The sequence below is a fragment of the Lissotriton vulgaris genome, chromosome 7 (assembly GCF_964263255.1).
Source record: "Lissotriton vulgaris chromosome 7, aLisVul1.2, whole genome shotgun sequence".
Classification (NCBI taxonomy): Eukaryota; Metazoa; Chordata; class Amphibia; order Caudata; family Salamandridae; genus Lissotriton; species Lissotriton vulgaris.
The window spans coordinates 67,273,822-67,295,736 of NC_141695.1; positions in this window are offsets into that span (position 1 = coordinate 67,273,822).

A 21,915-nucleotide genomic window follows, 5' to 3' on the forward strand; every position below is an offset into this window, starting at 1 on the left:
TGCGCTCCCGGATACACATTGCCTTTTGAGCCCAGCCTCCCCAGGGCAGCTAGACCGCTAAGTCCGGTCCGGCCCACTCCAAGATGGAGCCTCGCCCTCCACACTAACGGCACAGGCAGCCGCGGTGGAAACGGGGCGAGCTACAGATGGAAAAAAGCAATTACACCTCAAAACACTTCAGTGCAGTACGCAAAATAATGTGTGACAGTTTAAAATGTATTAAAAATATTTCTACAACGCTGACATCTAAATCATGCCCCACACTGTTAGAGCTTCCAGTGAAGAGTATTATCATGCGCGATGAAGCGCTGTGTATTGCAATGCAGTTCCCAGAAAAAAGAACCCCAGGCGCTGCCACTACCTGTTAGCAACATAGATTGCAAATTCTGTCTGGCAGTTATAGGCCTCCCTGATTTTCACCTCCCTGTCCCCAAAGGGTGTAGAATAAGATGTAGTATTCTTACCTATACCACAAGCTCTGCATTTGTTGCATTTCTTGAATCCAGGTACGGGTTTTAACCAACTTTTGCCGGGCACCATCTTGGGACTAGACTTTACCATGGCATCTCTTAGTGATTGAGCTCTGCAACATTTTCCCAATCACCGGGTCTGATTTTCAAATGTGCCAGTTTTTATTGACAAGTCCCTGAACTCTTTATTTGGGGTATTGTATGTGGTAAGGGAGCGTATTTGTGGTTCTATCTCTTTTTTCTCAGTTCGTTTTTGGAAAAGAGAAGTGCCTCACGGTTTTTATTATTCGCTGCCTTCCTTGCTTCCTCCACCATTGTTTTACCATAGCATCTCTCTTGGAACCTCTGGCTTATCTCCTCCTGGCATTTAGTTAAGTCACTGGGTATGCTACAGTTTCTATGGGCTCATAGCATTTCACCATAGGGTATGCTCTGTTGGTGTGGGCCGGATGAAAACTGGACACATGCAGCGTCGTATTGACTGCTGTAGCCTTTCTGTATAGTTTGGTTTCCAGTTTTCCTCCTTTTACATATACCTTCACAACTAGGAACGTCACACTACTTTTGCTGATGGTATGAGTACATTTTAGATTTATATTTTTGTTATTAGAATGACTGATAAACTGTTCTGCTGACTCCACTGTTCCTTTCCAGATTACAAATAAATCATCTATAAATCTGGCCCACAGTATTATGTTATTTTCCCATGCATGTGCATGTTCCCTGCGGAGCACCTGTTCCTCCTACCAGCCTATGCGTAAACATGCATAACTGGGGGCAAAATAGGTGCCCATTACAATCCCCCACTTCCGCTGGTACAGCACACCTTCTAAAAGGATAAAGTTGTCTTCTAGACACTTTTTTGCCATTGTCAACAACATTTGCGTCTGCTTCCAGAGTCTAACCTGTCTGTTACTTAAAAAGAATTCCATAGCTCTTAGACCATCAGTGTGTGCAATACGTGTGCACAAAGCTGTTATATCAAGTACAATTAGTACAAAGTCCGGTTCCATTGGCATGTCCTATATCTTTTTCAAAAAGTCACTACTATCCCCGGCATATGATGGTAATTCTGCTACATAAGCTTTCAAAAAGAAATCAATGTACTTTGATGTGTTCGCCATCATACTCCCATTGGCAGATATTATTGGTCACCCAGGCGGACAGTTGACATTAATGTGCACCTTTGGGATGAGGTACAGCACCGGAGTTCTTGGTGAGTCATGCTTCAAATATCTATACTTATCAGTAGACCCTCTTTCATCCACTGTTCAAGTTCTAAAATACACTCAGAATGAGCTTTCGACATTGTTTCTTGTTTATATTTTTTGTAGTACTCTCTCTGATTCAATTGCGAGTGTGCTTCCTGCAAATACATGCTCATTGGCTAAAGGACTAAATTGCCCTCTATTTCGGAGTTCCGAACAACTATGTGATTGTTCTTGTTGATTTTTTCAACCAGGTCGTGATACTTCCACCCAGTTGTGGTACATTTCTGTATGTCTTCCAGTTGATCCTTTTGAGACAAGTGGTGATCAGTTCATGAAATGTATTGATGTGGTCTTTACCAGAGAACAGCATTACTCGGGACCGGGGCCTGAAGGCTGTAGTTATCGTGTCTCCACTTTGTAGACTTAGTTCCGTTATAGTGTCCAGGATTGTAACCTGAACATTAGAGTCCTCATTCACTAACTCCAGTTCTTTCAGGGTTTTTAGGATTGATAAATCCACAATTGTAGTGTACTCCTGTGGCATTGTAGGTTGGTTGACTTTTCTGGTCTTATTTCTTGTCTTATCCCTTAATGTGTGTGTTTTCAATAATTTGAGTTCCCTACATATTTTAAGGCATAAATCCTCGCTTGAGGATAATTCATGGTATGTTTTTGGCAGAAAGACAGCCCTAACAATAAGATCTGTTCATTAGATTTAATCAATCCAATACTTTACCTACTGTTGCACTGACTAGAGTGGGAATAGTAAATTTCAACCCTTTGGAATCCAATATTTTCTCTACTGTTTTATCAATGGGAGAAGAGAAGTGCAGAAAGAAACAACAGAGGTGCAGAAAGAGGCAAGAGGGGTTCAGAAAGAGGTAAGAGAACTGCAGAAAGAGGCAAGAGAGGTACGGAAAGAGAGAACTGGGGTGAAGACAGAGGCAAGAAGGGTGCAGAAAGAGGGAAAAGGAATGCAGAAAGAGGCAGGAGGGTACAGAAATTTGCAAGAGAGGTGCACAAAGAAGGAAGAGAGGTGCAGAAAGAAGCAAGAGGTGGGCATGAAGAAGCAAGAGAGATGTAGAAAAAAAGCAAGAGCAGTGCAGAAAAAAACAACAGACCTGAAGAAAGAGGCAAGAGGGGTACAGTAAAAGGAAAGAGAAGTGCAGAAAAATGCAAAATAGGTGCAGAAAGAGGTAAGAGACCAATAGAAAGAGGGAAGAAGGGTGCAGAAAGAGGCAAGGGGTGCAGAAAAAAGCAAGAGCAGTGCAGAAACAACCAATAGCAGTGCAGAAAGAGGGAATATGGGCAGGGAGAGGCAAGACAAGTGAAGACAGAAGTGACAGACGTGCAGAAAGAGGCTAGAGAAGTGCAGAAAGAGACAACAAAGGAGCAGAAACAGACAGGAGAGGTGCATAAACAGGCAAAACAGGAACAGGAAGAGAGAACAGGGATGCATAAAGAGGCAAGAGAGGTACAGAAAGAGGGAAGAGGGGGACAGGAAGAGGCAAGATGGATGCAGAAAGAAGCAAGTGAGATACAGAAAAAGGCAACAGTGGTGCAGAAATAGGCATGGGTGGTGCAGAAACAGGCAGGAAAAGTACAGAAAGAGGAGAGAGAAGTGCTGAAAAATGCAATTGAGGTATAGAAAGAAGCAAGAGAAGTGATGAAAGAGACAAGAGAGTTGCAGAGAGAAACAAGAGAGGCGCAAAAAAAGCAAGAGAAGTGAAAAAAGAGGCAAGTGAGGTACCGAAAGAGTCAAGTGAAGTGCAGAAGGAGGATACAAGGGTGCAGAAAGAGGCAAGAGAAGTACAGAAATTAGAGAAAGAGGTGCAGGAGGAGGCAAGAGAACTACAGAGAGAGGCAAGCAAGTTGCAGAAACAGGCAAAAGAGGTACAGAAAGAGGCCAGAGAGTTTCATAAACAGGCAAAAGATGTGTAGATAGAGAGAACGAGGGTGCATACAGAGGCAAAAGAGGTGCAGATAGAGGCAAGAGGTGTACAGAAATTTGCAAGAGAGGTGCAGAAAGAGGCAAGAGCAGTGCAGAAAGAACCAACAGAGATGCAGAAAGAGCCAAGAGGGATGCAGAAAGAAGCAAAAGAGGAGCAGAAAGAGGCAAGAGAACTGCAGAAAGCGAAAAAGGTGCTGAAAGAGGCAAGAGAGTTGCACAAGGAGGAAAGAAGGGTGTAGAAAAAGGCAAGGGAGGTGCATAAAGAAGCAAGAGAAGTACAGAAAGAGGCAATAGAGGTGTACAGAAAGAAGCTGGTGAGGTGCAAAAAAGAGGCAGGACAAGTGCAGAAACATGTAAGAGAAGTGCAGAAAGAGGCCAGAGAAGTACTTAAAGAAGCAACAGAGGTTTAGAAAGAAGCAAGAGACTCATGAAAGACACAACAAAGTTGCAGAAAGAAACAAGAGAGGTGTAGAAAAAAGCAAGAGAGTGCAGAAAGAGGCAAGAGAGCTGCAGAAAAGGGAAAGTGAAGTGCAGAAAGAGGCAAGAGAGGTGCAGAAAGTAGCAAGTGAAGTGAAGAAACAGGCAAAAGGAGTGCGAAAAGAGGCAAGAGAAGTGGAGAAAGAAGCAACAGAGGTGCAAAATGAGGCAATGGAACTTCAGAAAGAGCAAGAGAGTCGCGGAACTGGCAAAAAACGTTCAGAATGAGGCGAAAGAGATGGAGAAACAGGCAAAAGAGGTTCAGAAAGAGGCAAGAGGGGTACATAAAGAGGTAACTGAAGTACAGAAGGAAGCAAAAGAGGTCCAGAAATAGGCAAAAGAACTGCAGAAAGAGGAAAGAGATGAACACAAGGAGGGAAGAAGGATGCAGAAAGAGGCAAGAGGGGTGTAGAAAGAAGCAAGAGTGGTGCATAAAGAAGCAAGAGAAGTGCTGAAAGAAGCAAAGGAGGTGCAGAAAGACGGACGAGAAGTGCAGAAAGATGCAAAAGGGATTCAGAAAGAGGCCAGAGAAGTTCTTAAAGTAGCAACAGAGGTTTAGAAAGGAGCAAGAGAATCATGAAAGAGACAACAGAGTTGCAGAAAGAAACAAGAGAAGTGCAATAAAATGCAAGAGAAGTGCAGAAAGAGGCAAGGAGGTGCAGAAAGAGGCAAGTGAGGTGCAGATAGAGGCAAGAGAGGTGCAGAAAGTAGCAAGTGAGGTGCAGAAACAGGCAAGAGGAGTGCAGAAAGAGGCAAGAAAAGTGCAGAAAGAAGCAACAGAGGTGCAAAATGAGGCAAGGAAACTGCAGAAAGAGGCAAGAGAGTCGCAGAACTGGCAAAAGACGTGCAGAATGAGGCAAAAGAGTTGGAGAGACAGGCAAAAGAGGTGCAAAAGAGGCAAGAGGGGTACGGAAAGTGGTAACTGAAGTACAGAATGAAGCAAAAAAGGTGCAGAAAAAGGCAAAAGAACTGCAGAAAGAGGAAAGAGAAGCACAGATAAGGCAAGAGATGTACACAAGGAGGGAAGAAGGGTGCAGAAAGAGGCAAGAGGGGTGTAGAAAGAAGCAAGAGTGGTGCATAAAGAAGCAAGACAAGTGCTGATAGAAGCAAAGGAGGTGTAGAAAGAGGGAAGAGAAGTCCAGAAAGAGGCAAGAGGGATTTATTTATTATTTATTTATTTCAATGTTTTATAGAGCGCGGAATTGACCCATGAGGGTATCAGAGCGCTTTACACAGGTACACTGTAAACAAAGCAACACAGCAAGATAACAAAGCAACATAAACTCAAGTGCAGAAATATACAAGGTTTGGGGTGGGATAGGGTAGCTGAGGAGCCTAGGATACGGTTATAGTGGGATCAGTAAAAACAGAAACAGGAGCCCCACGATTACATATCAGGGTGAGTTGGTAAACTGCAGAAGAGGCAATAGTTATGGATTCGATAGACACACTGTGGTAGGTGCAAGCATGTCATTGGTTTAGGAATTTGCCCATGAGGAAGGTTTTGGTCTCCTTCTTGAAGCGTGATAGAAAGGGGATTTTTCGGATGTCAGGCGGGAGAGAGTTCCAAATTCGTGGTGCTGCTCCTGAGAATGCCTTATTGTAGTTTATTTTTTTCTGAAAGCGAGCAGGTTGGAGCAGGAGGTTTCGAGCGGACCGGGAGTTCCTGGTTCCCCCAGAAATCACCAGTTTCTGCGCCAGATAGGCAGGAGAGTTTGTGTAGACGGCCTTGTGAGTAATGCATGCGATTTTCAGTTGTATTCTGGTTTCCATAGGGAGCCAGTTTTGTGCTTTTAAATGTGGAGAAATTTGGTCAAATTTCCTGGTGCCTGTGAGTAATCTCGCAGCCTCATTGAGGAACCAGAGAAATTTTGGGTAAACCAGTGAGGGTGGAGCTCCCATATTCCAGTCTCGATATGACCAGTGCTTGGACTGCCATTTTTAAGTCTAGAAGGGTTTTAGCTTCCACAGGTAGCTCAGGTGGAATCTGGCTGATTTAGCCATTGAGTTGATGTGGTCACGCATGTTCAAGTTACTGTTACTGTCGAGGAGTGTGCCCAAAGATTTGGCAGAATTCACTATGGTCAGTGGGCAGTTTAAGGCTGTGATGGCTTTGATCCAAGCCTAGATCTCAGGGTTGGCTTTAGAGGGTGAGATCAGGAGGAATTTGTTTTCTTTGCATTGAGTTCCAGTTGGTTAGCGGCAAGCCATTGGACAGTTCGTTTCAGGGTCTCGTTCAGGGTAAAGATCTCCTCAAGTGATGTAATATTGATGTACATTTAGGTGTCGTCCGTGTACATGTCGTAGGAAATGTTGGCGGTACGAAGAATTTCAGTGAGTGGCTCCAAGTAAAGGTTAAAGAGGGTGGGTGATAAGGTTGAACCTTGGGAGACACCGACTGTGACTGGGGTGGGAGCTGATAGGTTGCTGTTAATGAGGAATCTTTGAGATCAGTTATGTAGGAAGGACCTAAACCATTCTAGGACCTCGCCATCGAGCCCCATCCTGAGAATAAGACGTTTGAGTAGTTTATCATGGTTGACCGTATCGAAGGCAGAGGATAGATCTAGGAGGATTAAAAGGCAGGTTTTGCCTTGGTCAAGGGCTTGGAGGTCATCGTCCACGATGTGGAGCATTGTGGTTTCCGTGCTGTGCCCCGGTCTGAAGGCAGATTGAAAGTTGTCTAATAGGTGCAAGTTCTTGATATGCTAACTTAGTTGCTGTTGGACATATTTTTCTAACACTTTAGCTAACAGAGGGATATTGGAGATAGGTCTGAAGTTGTTGGGGGAAGAGGGGTCCAGCGATGGCTCTTTTAGGATAGGAAGGACTTGACTGGCTTTCAAGGGGTCTGGGATAGAGCGCTGCTGAAGTGTGCCATTGATTATTGTAGTCCAGTAGGGAATATTGGCTTGGGTTGGATGGTGGAGGGTCATTGAAGTGGTTATTGGGGTTCAAAGTAGAGAGGATTGTGGAGCTGGAGTCTTCTTCATAGTATTCAAGTTCGGTCCAGTGAGCTTGGTTTTTAGGTGGGGCTGGTGTGGGTAGTGCAGGGAAGGGGGGAGGTTAGGGAGGGGATGAGAGTTATCGGCGGCATTGAGTTCAATTTCTAGTGCCATGGTTTTATCAGTGAAGAAAGAGGAGAATTCCTCAGATGATATTAGAGATTTAGGGGATTCTTTCTGATATTTAGCAAGTTTATTGGATTGGTGCTTGATCAGCTCAAAGATCTTGCGGGATCTGTTCCTGGAATTCCCCAATTCCGATCTGAAGTAATCTTTTTTTGAGTTCAGGATGTGTTTGTTGTAAGAGTTTCTTGCCTGGCAGAGAAGTTTAAGGTGCTCGGCGGAGGGGTGCTGTCTCCAGATTCTTTCAGCTTGTCTTAGGGATCTCCTCTCCATGTTGAGGGAATCGGAGAACCAGGGGTTTCTGTCTTTGATTTGTGACCTTTTTTAGTTTTAGAGGGGCCAGGTCGTCCAGGATGTTCGAGATGGATGCTGAGTAATGATCATTGAGGTCACTGACAGCAGTTACATGCGAGGGGGCAGGGAGATCAAAATTACAGCGTGCTTCCAGTTTGATAAGGTCAAGGTTTTTAGTGTCTCTGATCCTGCGCTTGGGGATCACTGATTGCGGTATCTTTGACTTGCGGGTCCCTGGTAAAATGAAGGAGATGGTGTGGTGATCGTACCAGTCGCATGGGTCTATGGAGACAAGTTTGACTGCGGATTCTTTAGAGATGATCCAGTCCATGGTGGCCCCTTTAGAGTGAGTAGGCAGAGAGCAGGTTTGGGACAGGGCTTGATAAGTAAGAAGGTTTTTTATAGCATTGACTGGGGGGTCTTTAAGATCATTCCAAAGCAGGTTAAAGTCACCAGGAAGATTTCTTTAGTATTGGAGGGAATCTTGGTTGTGATGATAGCCAAGAGGAGGTCAGTGAAAGAGTCGTTCGGGCCAGGGAGGTAGTAAAAGATGTGCAAGTTGTATAGGTGTAGTGAGGTGCTGGAAATGGAGAGGGGGAGGTGTTCGCAGGAGTCAGTGGAGTCCGCTAGGAGTTCCGTGACCAAGAGGGAGGATCAGTAGATGCAGGCGATGCCTCCACCTTTTTTGTTGGAGAGCCTGTCTAGTCTAGCAATGTTGTGGTTAGGAGGGACTAATAAGTTGAGGCAAGGGGAAGAGTATTCATTGAGCCAGGATTCGGTTTGTATAGTTAGGTCTATATTTTTATTCAGGATGAGGTCAACAATATCCGAGGCATGTTTAACTGCCGAGCGGCAATTAATTAAGAAGCCCGATAGTGGGGAGTCTGGGGGAGTGTCAGGGGTCAGGGCGGATAGAAGCACGGGTGCGAGGTTGCTTTTAACCACACTTCTGTTGTGAAGCGTAGCTGGTCTGTTGGGGTTGATGGGGACTGTGCAGATGTGCTGTTTAGTACTCGGTTCTTAAGGGCAGTGGGAGTCTTGGGCAAGGTTATGGTCTTGGAGGATAGCTAGCATTTCCTCATCCATGAGGTCCAAAGTGAGAGGAGATGGCAGCGGTGGAGTTGTAAGTGAGTGCAAGAGCTCTGCATTCTACCACAGAAAGGAGGCAGGGAGGTTTGCGTGGACGAAGATGTCTTAGAGATAGCAGAAGAGGGTGCATGAGAGGGTTGGCGATCTAAGGGGGTAGGATTGAGGCAACTTGAGGTTGGCGAGGGCTATCATAGGGGGGAGGATTGGGGTTTTTTGAGGTTAGCAATGGTGAGTTTGGCGAGGCTAAGAAGGTTCATAAGATCCAGAATGGATGTATGAATGCTCTGGGATAGATTAGTCGCTCTGGAGTGCATAGTTTTGAGATCCGTAAACGCTGGGGGTGCTAGAGTGGGGGGTATGAAGGTTCAGGGGAAGTGTCAGTAGCACATGGAGGTGACAGAGGTGAAGGGTTTACTTGAGCTGACTCAAATATCTTTGGAGGTGTTACCAGCTCACAGGTATGGAGATGGTTAGCGGGGAGGTGAGCAGAGGTACGGTGGCGACTCTGTTGGTGGGGTTAGAAGGCGAGCTGTCATGGTTAGGGTGACCTGGATGGGGCAAGTTAGAGATAAGAATGGTATTATGGGGGAGAGCCTGCCACGCAGTTGGTGAGGGGCGTTAGGGGGATCAGAGTAGTAGGGGAGGATCTCAGGCCAGGGTCAGTGGATATGTTGGGGGGTAGGATGAACAGTGATGAAAGCCGAATGGGTGGGGGTAGGCGAGTGGATAGACAAAGTAGCCTGGTAGGACATAGGGCCTATGGTGTGGGAATTTGATACCTTATCCGTTTCGTGTACATGGTTTCTAAGCAGGGAGAAAAGATCAGCAAATTTATTGAGGTTATTGAATGAGGCTTGGATCAGAATGATGCTATTTTTGTAAAGGGTAATGATAATGTCAGCTTGGAGCGTAGAGGAGGGGTCAATTGAGAGTTTGGTGCCATATGGAATGTTTCTCGATGAGCGAACATTAAGGAGGTGAGTTAGAGTTTTGCGCCAGGCTGCAATTCTTTTGCAGTAGAAGATGAGGTCATTTATGCAAGTACCACTGTCCGTGTTAAATCACAAGTCAATTACCACCATCTCCGGGTGGCTTTTTAAGGTGCCGTGCTTGAAAGATTTAGAAGCGGTTTTGGAGAGGTAGAGGGGTAGACCAAGGTAATAAAGTTTTCCCCAGTCCAAGTCAAGGTGGGATGTGTCAATGTTGATTTTGGGAAGGGCAATAGTGTAAGTTAAAGGGGTAGTGGGGTGACAGTAGCGGTCACTATTTTGGAGTCATGCATGGGGTTTTGGGCCGAATTTTACAAGCTGTGAAAGTGACACTAGGGCCAGAAGGAGTTTAGAAGGCAGAGATGCACTTTTAAATTAGAGCAATTGTAACACAGCCTTACTGGGGGAGAGGGTTCATCGGCGTGGGCGGAGGGGAGAGCTAATTAACAGGTAGGTGCAAGTAATCCTGAGGCCACAGAGAATATAGGAGGCAGAAATGCACTTTTAAATTAGTGCAATTATAATGCAGCCTCACTGGGGGTGAGGATACATCGGCAGAAGAAAGAAGCAAGTGAGGGGCAGAAAAAGGCAACAGTGGTGCAGAAAGAGACATGACTGGTGCAGAAACAAGCAAGAGAAGTGCAAAACGAAGCAAGAGAAGTGCTGAAAGAAGCGGTATAGAAAGAGTCAATATATGTGATGTAAGATACAAGAGAGTTGCAAATAGAGGCAGGAGAGGTTCAGAAAGAGGCAAGTGAGGTGCAGAAGCATGCAAGAGGTATGTAGAAAGAGGCAAGAGAAGTGCAGAAAGAAGCAACAGAGGTGTAGAATGAGGCAAGAGTACTGCAGAAAGAGGTAAGCGAGTTTCAGAAACAGGCATAACAGGTGCAGAAATAGGCATGAGATTTGGAGAAACAGGCAAAAGAGGTGCAGAAAGAGAGGTCAGGGATGTAGACAGAGGCAAGAGAGGTACATACAAAGAAAAGGGAGGAGGGGTGCACATAGAGGCAAGAGGGATGCAGAAATTAGCAAGAGAGGTGCAGTAAGACTCAAGAGCAGTGCAGAAACAGGCATAAGGGTGCAGACAGATGCAACTTAAGTAGTATAAGAAGCAAAAGAGGTGCAGAAAGAGGCAAAAGAACTGCAGAAAGAGGAAAGAAAGGTACAGAATGAGGAAAGAGTGGTGCACAAGGAGGGAAGAAGGGTGCAGGAAGAGGCATGAGGGGGCAGAAAGAAGTAGCAGAGGTACAGAAAGACGCAAGAGAAGTGCTGCAAGAAGCAACATAGGTGCAGAAAGAGGAAAGATGGATGAAGAAAGAGGAATGCAGAAAGAAGCAAGTGAGGAGCCGAAAAAGACAACAGTGTTACAGAAAGAGGCAAGAAAGGTGCAGAAACAGGCAAGAAGTATGCTGAAAGAAGCAACAGAGGTGTAGAAAGGAGCAATAGGCGTGATGAAAGATACAAGGGATTTGCAGAAATAAAAACAAGAGGGGTGCAGGAAAAAGCAAGAGAAGTACAGAAAGAGGCAAGTGAGGTGCAGTAAGAGGAATGAGAGATACAGAATGAGGCAGGAGACGTGCACAAGGAGGGAAGAAGGATGCAGAAAGAGGCAAGAGGGGTTCAGAAAGAAGCAGGAGAGGTGCAGAAAGAAGCAAGAGAAGTGCTAAAAGAAGCAACATAGGTGCAGAAAGAGGAAAGGTGGATGAAGAAAGAGGCAAGAGGAATGCCGTATTAAGCAAGTGAGGAGCAGAAAAAGGCAACAGTGGTTCAGAAAGAGGCAAGACAGGTGCAGAAACAGGCAAGATGTAAGGTGAAAGAAGCAACAGAGGTGTAAAAAGGAGAAATAGGCGTGATGAAAGTTATAAGAGAGTTGCAGAAATAAAAACAAGAGAGGAGCCGGAAAAAGCAGGAGAAGTACTGAAAGAGGCAAGTGAGGTACAGAAAGAGGCAAGTGAACTGCATAAAGAGGGACGTGAGGTACAAAACAAGGCAAGTGTGGTACAGAAACAGGCAAGAGGGGTGAAGAAAGAGGCAAGAGAAGTGCATAAATAAGCAACAGAAGTGCAGAAAGAGGCAAGAGAACTGCAGAAAAATGGAAGAGAGTTGCAGTAACAGGCAAAAGATATGCAGAAAGAGGCAAGAGAGTTGCAGAAACAGGCAAATGATGTGCAGAAAAAGAGAACAGGGGAGCACACTGTGGCAAGAGAGTTACAGAAAGAGGGAAGGAAGAGGGGTGCAGATAAGGCAGGCAAGAGGGGTGTCGAAATTTGCCAGAGAGGTACAGAAAGAAGCATGAGCAGTGCAGAAAGAACCAACAGAGGCGCCGAAAGAGGCTAAAAGGGTGCAGAAAGATGAAAGAGCGGTACAGAAAGAGGCAATAGAGGTGCGCAAGAGGGAAGAAGGGTGCAGAAAGAGTCAAGAGTGGTGCAGAAAGAAGCAAGAGAGGTGCAGAAAGAAGCAAGAGAAGTGCTGAAAGAAGCAACAGAGTTGCAGAAAGAGGGATGCATAAAGAGGCAAGAGAAGTGTAGACAGAAGCAACAGAGGTGCAAAAAGAGGCATGAAAAGTGCAGAAAGAGGCAACAGAGGTACAGAAACAGACAGTATTGGAGCAGAAAGAGGGATCAGGGGTGCAGAAAGAGGCAAGAGAGGTGCATAAAGAGGGAAGAAGAGTGCAGAAAGAGGCAAGAGGAGTGCAGAAAGAAGCAAGTGAGGTACAGAAAGGGGAAAGACAAGTGCAGAAACAGGCATGAGAAGTTCAGAAACAGGCAAGAGAAGTGCTGAAAGAATCAACAGAGGTTTAGAAAGAAGTAAGAGAATCATGAAAGAGACAACAGAGTTGCAGAAAGAAGCAAGAGAGGTGCAGACAAAAGTAGGAAGTGGCAAGAAAATTGTAAGTGAGGTGCAGAAAGGGGAGAAGAAGAGGCAAGAGAAGAGCAGAATGAGGCAAGAGAGGTGCAAAAAGAAATAGGAGGGGTACAGTAGAAAGAAGCAAGAGAGGTACAGAAAAAAGCAAGAGAGGTGCAGAAAGAAGGGAGGTGCAGAAAGCAGATGAGATGTGCAGAAAGAGGCAAGATAAGTTCAGAAAAAGAAGGAAAGGTGTACAAAGAAGCAAGAAAAAATGACAACAGACGATCTAATCTGCAGCTGGTTGGACTACATGAAGGCTCCAAAAGTGTCGAAATGGTAGAGTGGACTGGGCCACTCCTGAGGAAAGTAATTCCAGAGCTGCAAGGAGGCCTTACAATTACTAGAGCCCACAGAGTCCCTGAACAGAAACATCCAAATTCCAAATACCCAAGTACAATCCTAATAAACTTTGCAGACTATAGAATCAAGGAGAGAATATTAAGCTCAGCAATAGCCAAAAGATCAATTTCCACTACAGATATTCAACATTTTAAAAAGTTTTCGGATATGTCCACAGCTTCAGCACGTAGGCGGAAGGATTTCATCAAGTTGATTGATTCCTTCAAGAGGAAACGAGCCAAATCAACAATTGTTTAACAATCTAAATTACAAGTTTTGGCGTAAAGAATTTTTTTTTTGTTTTTCAGACATTCACAAAGCTCAATCGATTCTGGAAGAATTGTGTTTTTCTTGAGAATAAGTTATATCTGAGTTATAAAATAGGCTCAGGGGATAATAGACAGAAAGTCAAATCAATGTATATCCTGTTAGATTAGGGTAAACGTAGGGTGAACACCAAGGCGCGAAGGGATGCAGCAAGACGGCATCCAGTAATGAGGGGGGGAAGGAGGGAACAGTGGGTAATTCCGTCCTCCAAGGGTGGGGGGTGGAGGGGAGGTGGAGGTGGTGAAGCATTTAGAAAAAAGAGAGTTCTTGAATGAAGGTTTAACTTTTCAGGGTTTGTATAGGTATTACAGCGCAATTACGTACTGTATATATGTCTTAAGCACTTTATTTAAATCGTTCACATCATACACTTTAGGTATCTACGCACTCTTGCACTTTGTACTTATCTGCTATGAAATCGAAACTACTCAATGCTAACTTTGCACAATGAACGGTTATCTTCTAAGGGTGTGCTCTTGGAGGTTCTAGATGTTAGTATATTATCAAGCATAAGGCGCTTTTTAAAGACTCGAAGTAGTACGATTGTATGCTTGCAAGTGGCACCTTTATTATCAAAAGTACTGTATTTACGAATGTAAGCATTATCTGTTTTCTAGATGCTACTTACTCAATTGCATAATTTCTCACTAAGCCTAAAGCTTTGTTTTATGCCAGCACAAGTCACTTTAAATATCCCGGAAACTGATATGTTTACATCATTATTTGGATATTTGGTACTTCAAAGGCCTACGCTGCATATCAGGTTATAAAGGTTAGACCATTTATATATGTTTACACATGCATTAGAGCCTCAAAAGCTTTTGGGGGTATAGGGTGCTTTTATGGAAGCAGCTAGTAAGATAGCATACTATGAGTAGAAATAACTTAACAATACTTTCTTATAATGCCAACGGTTTTCATAATAAACGTAAGTCCCATGAAATTGAAACCTGGCTCAGAGGGTATAATCCTGATGCTATCTTCTTACAAGACACACACGTTCAGAGCACGCCAGAGGCAAGCAACATTTTTAAGAATTGATCAGACTTTAATTGCTCATCAAATACAGGTAGTGCACAAAGGGGTGTTTGCATTTATGGAGGTAAACATGTGCAATTGCAAGTAAAACCACACACACAGATCCGGGGGGAAGATAGGCCTTTACCCATGGAAAACTAATTCAGTAAAATCTCACCCCAGCCACAATCTTTGTACCTGTTTTTGATAACCCGCTCCACTTTTACAGCTCAAACAGGTTCTATCCTGTATTCTTGGTCCCATTATTTGGGGGGGTGATTTTAACTTCCTTCAGGATCCTTCAGTTGATTCCACGAAGAAATATTGAAATCAAAATAAACCTCAGGTTTCCATTGCTCTGTCTAGTTGCAAAAATGATTTGGACATTGTAGATAGATGGCGCCTCCAAAATCCAGGAAAGCGTGATTATTCATGCTTTTCGGCAAAATATGATTCAGCATCTAGAATAGATTTCTTTCTGACTTCGTACGACCTTACGGTCAATAAGGATGATCATATCTTAAATGCCTCTTCTGACCATTCCCCAAATAAAAATGGAAAATACTGTTGGAAGCTGGGAGGGAAAAGCATCTAGAAGGTGGTATTTTATAAATTGAATTTGGAAAATGAGCTGTGGTGCACAGAAATAGCCAACAAGATTAGCACCTATTTTAATACGAATAAAGACTCAGCTCCAACTAAAATAATCAGGGACGCATTTAAGGCTACACTGAGAGGTATAATTACCTCTAACGAAATCCCGCAACAAAGGGCAGAAAAAGAGGAAAGATTAAAGATCGAGGTAAGACTAGCCCAGCCGAACCAGGATACCTTAAGGATAGCAATCTGAACACTAAACAAGAGCTACTCCAGGCAAAAATACAAATGAGAGAATACTATTATCAACGAGGGGATGTTGCAAGTAGGACTCATCTTCAGACAGTGTATGAGGGGAGTGAATACACAGGGAAGCTTCTAGCATGGCAATCAAAAAAGAAAAAGGTCTGAAATGGAATTGAAAGTATCTGGGACGAGCTAACTAAATCAGGATTAATTAGAACCTAATATATAGGCAAAGCTTTTTTTAAACACTATAAGAGAATTTACCAACTAGATCACCAAATGCCCTCTGATTCTATCACAGGTTTTCTTCATAATCTGCCAGTTCCCTACATAAATAGGAAATTTAGAGAAGAACTGTTAGAGGAATTTACGAATGAAGAACTCAAATTAGTGATTAGTACTATGGCAAACTGTAAAGCAACTGTAGAAGAAGGTCTCCCAGTCGAATTTTACAAAAGATTTGTCTCATCTCTCAAAGCACACATTTTAAAACTCACTAACCACTTACTTAAGGGTGGTGAACCCCCAACATTTTTCCATATAGTAGTAGTGGTTAGCGTCCTGAAGAAGGACAAAAACATGGAGAATGTCAACTCTTATAGACCCATAAGCCTCCTCAATGTTGATTATAAACTCTTCACAAAGCTACTTGCAAACTGACTAAATAGAATGGTGGGCTCACTTATACATGCAGATCAGTGTGGTTTTGTAGCTAGGAGTCAGCGCTCTACCAAAACAAACTTTTTACTAGAAGCATTAGATTACTTTAAAAAAAATAGAACAGAGGCTCAGGTATGGTTTTTAGATGCTGAAAAAGGATTTGACTTGGTATCGTGGGTTTGTTTATTTTTAATTAAGGAAAAGTTTGACTTCCCAGATAGGTTCACACAATTAATAAAATGCTTATACATGGATTCACAAGCGCAAACTCTAATTAACTAATAAATAGGGGCACTAGTCAAGGGTGCCCTCTATCCCTTATTTTATTTGTGTTATTTATAGAGCCCCTGGCAATAGCTATCAGACAGAAATGGCTCATACTGCTCCCCTTCAAGGGATGACTAACACAACTTCATGCTGATTATATTGTCCTCTTTCTGAATCCTAAAAAAGTCACCCAGTAAGAAATTCCGGGGATTTTCTGGGAGTTTCAGGCAATAGGAGGCTATAAAATAAATAAGGCCAAGATGAAATTTTATTGTACAACTGCTCCATTGATTCGTTATTGACAAATTGTAGAGCAGTCTATAACTCTCGCCCAAAGAGATATCTAGGGATTTATGTAACTGAGAAAGTAGAGGATATATTTCAATTGAACTTCATCCCGCGGATTCAAAAGTTAAACACCTTTTAACACGATGGAACCAACTCTCCCCATTAAAACTAGGACGTGTAGCACTCATACGTATGTCTATCTTGCCTCTATTTCATTTTTTATTTTCGGCTGCTCCGTGTGCACTACAAATGTCCTTTTTTAAAGAGATAGACAGTATGCTCTTATCCTTCTTATGGGCTAATAAAACACCCAGGCTGGCACTTAGCACTTTATGTTTCTCTATTGAAGAAGGAGGGTTGTCAATTCTAAACATAATGAACTACTACAATGCAAGTTTTGCACACAGCCGTAATAGATTTTTCTTTCAGTCAGAACCCCCAAAGGTAGATACATTTTTTTAACAAGATTTTAATGGAGTAAAAAATTGAAGATCCAACATGAATAGATGAGTGCCCTTTGAAAGTACGATATAAGACTCTCCAATAGATTGTCAAAGAAAAAAGTAAATTCTTAGCATTTTATGATATTCCTGAAATAAATAGTTCCACAAGGCTGTCTCATATCTACACGGGGGAAAAGCTTATTAGAAACTGGCATTTTGAGAAAAGGGGCAGAAAATGGATATACGCAAGTTAGAGACTTTGCTAATTAAAACTACTGTAAGACATGGTCAGGGATCGATATTGGGCTTCAGCACTCTACAAAATACGCTCCAGTGTTAATGTATAATCATAAGACACTTTTGGGAAAATGTTTATGTCTGGAGTGTAACATCAAGCATGGGCATTAGTGAAGCTTTTGAAACCCTGATACAACGGTCAGTGAGTGCATGGGTGAAAATCTTTGATAATAATAAATCTATCCCCATGTATGAAAAAATATGAGACAGAAGGTGGAAAAAAGAACTACAGCTTCCAAAAATAACTTGGAACAGAATCAACAAATTAATCGCTACAGTAATAAGAGGTGCTAATTTTAAATGTATGCAATTCTATTAAAATGACTAATTTATAGGACACCATCCTGTTTGCATAATATTTATCCACAAATTGAAGATAGGTGTTTTCACTGAGCTACAGAGGGAGGTGGCACCTGGTCACATATTGTTTGGGGCTGTTCCAAATTTGGCAACCTGTGGGAAGAAATTGAAAACTATCTCAGAGCCACCATAGATCTCTCTATTTTCATCAATAAATGTATTGCAGTATTGTGTTGCTTGCCTAATATGACACTAAGCAATTCACAAGAAGAATGCTTATATATATCGGCTTTAGTAGCGAGATCCTTAATCCTACAGAACTGGCACAGCAACATAATACCTTCCTTTCAAAAACGTTGTAAAGTCAAAGAATTTGATAGAAGATATGAATTAAGATCAGGGACTTCAAGGAAATTTGGGAAACGTTGGAGCTCCATAGGTAATTAGCCCGGGTTCTAGGGAGAAAAGACTGTTTGCAGACGACACAAATTTGGAGAGGAAGTTGGGGATTTTTACCTGAATAGCTAAATCCTAGAAAGAGTCAAACTACGAAATCAATGCTATTCGATGTTAAGCACTTATGCACTGTGTTATTTGTATTTTGCGCGCCTTTTTCACCTAAGTAATTTATCACTCTTTAAGGATCTTTTTAGCAATTGAATGTTTTTTCTAATGTTTGTTTTTTGCAACATTGTAAAACATTGTAAGATATCTTGAGTACCTATACTCCAAGGGCCTCATTTATGAAAAGTGACGCATTGCTACGTGAAAACAGCGATGCGTCACTTTTCATTGTGACCTTCTTGCAACACCAATGATACGTCATATTTACAGTATGACGCATCATGTTGTAAGGAGTTACAGATACGTCAGTATTTCTGACGTATCTGTAGGCGCAAAAATGACGCATTGCTGCAGTGTGTCACAAAAGTGACGCAACTCAAGCAATGGGTTATTACACATGGACAAGTCCCATGTGAAATGTGCCTGCGTCAGTCAAATGCCTGCAATGAGGCAGGCGTAAGATATTGACGCATTTGTGTCCTAGAAGTGACGCAGTGAAATCTTATAAATTCAAGGTCAAAGTCACTTCAACCACTCGTGTGTGTGTGTGTTTGTGTGTGTGTTTGATATATTTTTTATATATATAATTTTTTATATTATATTTAAAAAAATGCTGTATAATTTATCATTATAATTTTTACATATTTTCAAATTAAATATAGGAATTTAAATGTATATTTTTAAATATATATGTGTGTGGCTCATTTTTTTAAAAATGTACAATAATTATATTTCTCTTTAAATTAATTAAATACATTTAATTTATGTTATATTACTGTTACTTGGAATGTGAAAAATTAGAGTTGTATTTTTCTAGGAAGGGCCAGAATCAAAAGTATTTTAATGGGATTTGGATTCAGAGCAAAAATGAGACATTGATTCAAATAAGATCAAATAATACATTGGTTGCCTGAAATAACTTTCTGTATTGCTTGTGAAATTGAGCAGGGGAAAAAACAAAAAACGTACAGTACTTTACATGAAATATATATGAAAATATGGCAGACGTTACATGACAAAAAGTATATGAAAGGATGTGTGGTCCAGTTGTTTTATCAAATGGAAAAAGTTAAGATCGATTTAGGTTGAGGGCACTTTAAAAGAACAATCTAGATGGAAGGACTCTATAGTCCTGTAGAAGGCAAGCGCCAACACGCATTGACTGTCCCTGTGTAAATATGTACTGTTAGTGAAACTACAATAAAAACGTTGACATTCCATACCTGTGGTGCCATTTGATATCTGCTGAGCTAGAATGAAATCAAGTGGTAAAGGCATTAAAGATATATATATATATATATTCACTGAAAAAACCATAGGTTATAGACCATATATAGTTAGGAATTAGCATTTACAAAACCTTGAAAATTCACTGAAAAAACCATAGGTTATAGACCATATATAGTTAGGGATTAGCATTTACAAAACCTTATTTTACTCGCACAAAACCATTGAAATTCGCATATATAGTTAGTTGCACTAACTATATATCGCGCACCCGCAATCCACTGCTGATGATGTCACATATTACATCATTCATGACATGGTCAGTGACATCACTGATGACATCACTGATGACAACATCCAGTGACTGTATGTTTCTGTAAAGTTAAAATATGTCTTACATATTGAAGAATGAGTGGATGTATCAGTGTCTGGATGAAGGATTTAGTAGGTGCATGACTGAATGTATGAGTGAGTGATTAAATGTCTCTCACTGAGTGCATGGGTTAGTGACTAATCTGTCTTAATTTGTGCATCATTATGTCTGTTGTTCTGTAAACTGTTGCATGTGTTGATAAGTAGCTATATGAGTAACTATATGGGTTATTGATTGATTGTCAAAGTATTTGTATGGGAGACTGAGTGTGTGTGTGGGTGGCTGGGAGGTGTATGACTCTGTGCATAGATGTGTGAGCAGTTGATTCACTAGATGTATGGTTTCAAAAGTGCATGTGGAAACAGCTGTATGGGCGGTTGACTGTGTGCATGAGTGTATTGGTGAGTGAATGGATATCTCAGTGCTACATGTCAAAGTAAGTACATATGTAAAACACAGTACATGTGAGAGTTGACATATATAAATAACTGTGCATAAGAGCCAGTGAATGTGTGAGTGGCTGTATGGATCATTGTGAACTTGTATCAGGGATTGTATGAGAGAGTAAATATGCATTAGTATATGTTTGAATAAGTAAGGTGTGTATAACTGTATAGTTGAGGAAATGGAGGTGTGATTGATTCTTTGCATGACTGACTAGGTGTGTGAGTAACTCCATGGATGAGTGACAGTCTGTGAGTGTCTGTTTACACTGAGTGTATCTTAGGTTATATTAGAGTCTGAAGAGGTTCATCGTATTATCACATGAATGATGTCATCAGTGATGTGATCAGTAATGTCAAATCAGATGTTATCAGTGATGTCATTTGAGATGTCTTCAGTGATGTCATCAGTGATGTCATTTGAGATGTCATCAGTGATGTCATCAGTGATGTCACTGACCATGTCATGAATGATGTAATATGTGACATCATCAGCAGTGGATTGCGGGTGCGCGATATATAGTTAGTGCAACTAACTATATATGCGAATTTCAATGGTTTTGTGCGAGTAAAATAAGGTTTTGTAAATGCTAATTCCTAACTATATATGGTCTATAACCTATGGTTTTTTCAGTGAATTTTAAAGGTTTTGTAAATGCTAATTCCTAACTGTATATGGTCTATAACCTATGGTTTTTTCAGTGAATTTCAATGGTTTTTTAATAGCAAATATCAAAAGTTTTAAAATGTCAAGTACGTGGTAGGTAAAAACATTTTCGTGTTTATGCATGCTGATGTGCTTTGAACGCTGCCCCCCCCCCATCTCTTTTCTTTTAGGAGTATTCTCTCTTTGCAGATAGTGAAGGGTAGGTAACACAGGCCTTTGCCCCGTTGTAACCCGTCGTGCCTGCTTCCCTCTCCATTTGATTGATTGTTATCCTAGCATTTATTGTTTTGGAATTGGTTCTCTTTTGTTCATTCTCTATTTACAAACAAGCACAGAGTCACAATACTCTGTTTAGTCTTTGCAGATAGTGAAAAATCGTTAAAACAAAAGGAATCAAGCAAAATCAGTAGGCCACTAATGGGATCTCTTTTTGACCTCGCTAAAATAGAAACAATATGAACAACCCCTTTTGAGAAATACGAAACTAGTGAGAGGAACTGAGCTCGACTCCATGATGGCTGCAAGACAGTTCGGCTCCGCCGCCCACCCCACCCAAAATAACGACAAACCCTATGCAAATATTATAAATATATACAACACACCAGCAAAGTAACAGGGTAAAACGTTTTATTAAATAACTATTTACATGGCAGCCTGCTGCAACATCGATCCAAACAAGCCTTTGTATTTGGGGCTCAAAATCAACAAGTAACAGGGTAAAACGTTTTATTAAATAACTATTTACATGGCAGCCTGCTGCAATATCGATCCAAACAAGCCTTTGTATTTGGGGCTCAAAATCAACCATCAATAGTAAGATTTTCATAGGTGAGTGTAGGTTCATGATTTTCCATCCACAAACTAAAAGCCTGGAGTGGGAGTGAAAGAACAATAACTAGGTAAGAAGGAAGGCAGAGGCTGTGGGAAGGACTCTGGATATGGTATGTTGCTTGGTCCCTGAGATGCTTCGATGTCACTGCTTTGCACAAATGGCATAAGTCCTGGATGTTGGGTGCCATAGTTGAGGGTTCCGAGCAGCGCTTGTAACACTGGCTGAAGCTTATTTGCACCTGCTGCAGCTTCACTATTCTCAAAGTAAGTGGGGGCTGTTTGTGGACCTGACTGCATTGGAAAACAATGTGATGCGGTGCCTCCCTGAACCACTTGACGGAGGCGCCCGAGATAAGTGCGCCTGCTCCACACCTTGTCCCACAATCCGTTTGACCTGAAGACACGTCCTGCGGTGCCCTGGTCCGACCATCACATATACCTGCGCCAGGAAACGGCATGGGGTGCACTAGAAGGGAGAGGCGGTGCAAACGAGCCTCCCCCACCTCCCCAGGT